Source organism: Solanum lycopersicum, chromosome 2 (genome assembly GCF_036512215.1).
Source record: "Solanum lycopersicum chromosome 2, SLM_r2.1".
Classification (NCBI taxonomy): Eukaryota; Viridiplantae; Streptophyta; class Magnoliopsida; order Solanales; family Solanaceae; genus Solanum; species Solanum lycopersicum.
This window is the reverse complement of record NC_090801.1, coordinates 70262302-70265718: the sequence shown is the minus strand read 5'-3', so window position 1 is coordinate 70265718 and position 3417 is coordinate 70262302. Positions and strand designations below refer to the sequence as shown.

Below are 3417 nucleotides of genomic sequence, written 5' to 3'. Positions count from 1 at the left end.
TTCGATTAAAACTTCATGAAGATGAAATCAGAATCCAATTCTGACGAATCAGTTCCGGAAGTGTCATTTTAGTCTAGTAGCATTGTCGACATGACTCCCAAAGTTTTCAATGTGAGTTGGTGGGATTATGCGTTTTAACTTTAAGTTTAAAGGCTAAGTTTGACTTTAGTCAACATTCTGAGTAAACGCGCTCGGATGAGAATTTCGTCAGCGCGGTTAGCTCCGGAATGTCGAGTTTGGTCTAGTTTGACCCTTCTTTCGGGTTTTGAGGTTTTTGATATTTTTCCGAGCCCTTTGTGGTTTTTGACTTAAAATGACAATGGAAGTGGGATCCACATTTTATCGAGATGACCTCTGATGAAAATTTTGACTGCGCCTTTGAGTTTGGAATGTCGACTTTGGTAGGGTAGCATATCTATTTTATTTTTATCAGGTTCCGAACGGATACGAGCACCCGTCGGAGACTTTAAAGAAAGTAGGCAAAGCTGAATCTGGTGCAGCTCCTATGAAAACTCAACTTTCAGCTTTGTGTCTTACTTTGGAATCTTGATATCTTGAGCTATAAAACTCCAAATTGGGCGATTCAAAAGGCTAAGTTGTGAGATTTTTCGAGGGCAACGCATTGGTGAGCTTGGAATCTGATTTGGGGGACCCGATTTGAGGTAAATTTTGGGTTTTAACTGCTGTCATAGCTCATTTTCGAGCAGAAGTTTTGGGAAATTTTAGAAGGTGATTTCTTGGCCATTTTAGGTCCGAATCAAGTGATTCAAGAGCCTATATTGTGGGGTTTTTCGTGAGGATCGTCATGGTGTGGTTGGTTTTGGCTGTTGGAGCTTCATTTTTGGTAAAATCTTGTAAGTAGCTGCTGCCATAGTTGCTGATTTTTATCTTAGAATTTGGGTTCTTTTGTTGCATGTTCATGTTGGGACTGTTTTGAGTCCTGAATTGTGCTCCATTCTGGTATACAAGTTTCGAGAGTTATTTAGGACTTTTATTTGGGGTTAATTCGGGATTTCTCAACGCGGATCCCACTTTTTCCATTTTGACCGTGAAATTGACCCGTCTCCGTTTCTTGCGATTTTAGTGTTTAAATGACTGTAATAACTTTGTGACTCTATTTCTGATAGTGTATCAACGTTTCGTGGCCTTTTAGAAAGTAAAAGATCCGGGGAGTAAATTTTGGAGCGCGCGTGATCTGCGTTCAGGTAGGCTATGGTTTCTCTTCTTAGATTGAACTCGAACATGTGAATGCATGTTGATTAGTTGGGATTTGGGTTGGGTAGTTATTGGATCATCCATAGGTGTTAAGAATCATATTTTCGCCCTTTTTCTGAGAATTATTGGGTAACTGTGAGCATGTTTATTGTTATTAATTGATCTTCTTTGCTATATGAATTATTTGTATGTTTGAATACTGGTTGTCAGAAGTATGTTGGGCCTTAGTTTAGGGTTGACTAGGGTTTTCCTTAGAAATGCATGATTCAAAGTCGGTAGGACTTAGTTTAGCCCCGACGTCGCTCGGCTGGCTTAAATCCTTGTAGACTGATGTAGCAGACTTGAGTCTGATAGTTGGGTATTTAGAAAGACGATGAGCTTGCTCTAGCGATAGTTACTCTTATTTCTTTGATGTTACGACTTCTTGAGTTACGTCAGTGACAATGATTTCCGCTCCGTGATTCAAAGTTGAGTTCGATTCAGCTTTAAGGACTTACATTGATTAGCTAAGTCTGGATGGTGTTCCACGGGTTTATATGATTATGGATAGATAAAGACTCTTTCAACAGCTATATCGACATCTTTGTCGGGTATCCGGATTTAAGGTCCGGCCTCGAACATCCACATACTTATGTAGAGCATCCGGTTAGAGGTCCGGCCTCAATTATGTAGAGCATCCGGTTAGAGGTCCGGCCTCAAGTATGTAGAGCATCCGGTTAGAGGTCCGGCCTCAGTTACTTATATTTTGCAATTGGCTACTTGTGTAATTCTGGTGAGTGTCCGGTTCAAGGCCCGACCTCCGTACCGTCAGATTTTACTTTTTGGTTCGGTGTTCTTTGGCCTCGAGTTTTATTCTCTTTAAGTTATAGTTATTTTGTGTACTCGTCGGGCTTATGGGGGTCCGTTCGGGTTTTTATTTAAACTTGTGCACGAGTGTACCTTCTGGGCTTATGGTGGGTCCAGTTAGGTGTAGTTAGCTTATTTATATTAATTTAGTTAGATTTTTATACAGTCGTGTGCATTATTGTGTTACTTAGCCTTCTGTTCTTGACCTCTAGTTTTGTGATTCCGTCTTTTCATAGTGCTTTACTTTTCTAGTTCAGTTGGCCTATGATGCCTACTGGGTACCTGTTTTTTTGGTACTCATGCTACGCTCTGCATCTATTTTCGTGATGCAGGTTCGAGCACCGGTAGTCAACGTTGATCGAGTTTGAGGAATTTCTGGTCTGGAGACAGGGGTGAGCACACAGCGTTTTGTACTATTTCAGTCTCCATCTGTTTATATAAAGACTTGTCTTTTACTTATCGAGACAGTCTAGTTTCGGTGGTCCACTGTTGGGACTTGTACTCGTTTTGTTGGTAGCTCTGTATTAGTGACTTTCAGGTTCTGGGAGGGATCCTTTATTGTATTTATGTTTTGGTTTGCTTATGTTGTTATAGTATTTTTTCTTAGTCTTGTTTAGTTTCTTCTACCCTCACACCCAGTATGTGTGGTTCTGGGTTGTGGTTTGGCTTACCTACTAATGGGTTATAGTAGGTGCCTTCATGGCTCGAGAAATTGGGTCGTGACATTCAACCATATACCTAAAGTCATAAATTATGAAAAATTCAATCATACACGGATAGGCAAAAATAATGGAATTCAATACTATAGTTTACAATAATAAAATGATGCATCAGAATATACATATAGTCATAGCTTCAATTAAAATCAACGCGTTTGGGTTTTAAAGAAGAGGATTTTCTCGAGCTGGATGCTGCTTTGAATTTGTTGAATGCCTTGAATCGGACCCGCTACAAACAGAAAGGACGGGGGTCTCGCTGCCCGGTCAGCGAGTCGGGGGGTCCAGGGGGGCGACGCGCCCCCTGGCCTGGGGGTCCGGGGGGGCGGAGACGCCCCCGGGCCGACGGTATACAATGTTGTTGTATTGGGCCCTTAATTTTCTGTTGATTCTGTATGTTGGGCCCAAGCCTGTTAGGGCGTAGCTTAGCACTATATATAGACGCTATGGGAAACCCTATTCTGTAATTCTGTTTTTGCCTCTCCATAATAAAACTGCTCCCTCTCTTCCCGTGGACGTAGCCAATTTGTTGGTGAACCACGTAAATCTGTTGTCTTATTTTTCGCGTTTATATTTTCTCGTATTATCTCAAATTCCGCACAACAAATTGGTATCAGAGCCTCTCGGTTAATCGGTGTTC

The 3417-nt window shown here is 41.4% G+C and overlaps 1 long non-coding RNA gene across 1 annotated transcript; it reads left to right on the top strand.

The window, feature by feature from the left end:
- The first annotated feature begins 507 nt into the window (after positions 1 to 507).
- On the top strand, positions 508 to 2642 carry LOC138341900 (uncharacterized). The gene is made up of 4 exons (XR_011215001.1): positions 508 to 662; positions 751 to 854; positions 1128 to 1205; positions 2394 to 2642. It is a non-coding gene; the product is annotated as an uncharacterized lncRNA (long non-coding RNA).
- The last annotated feature ends 775 nt before the right edge of the window (positions 2643 to 3417 follow it).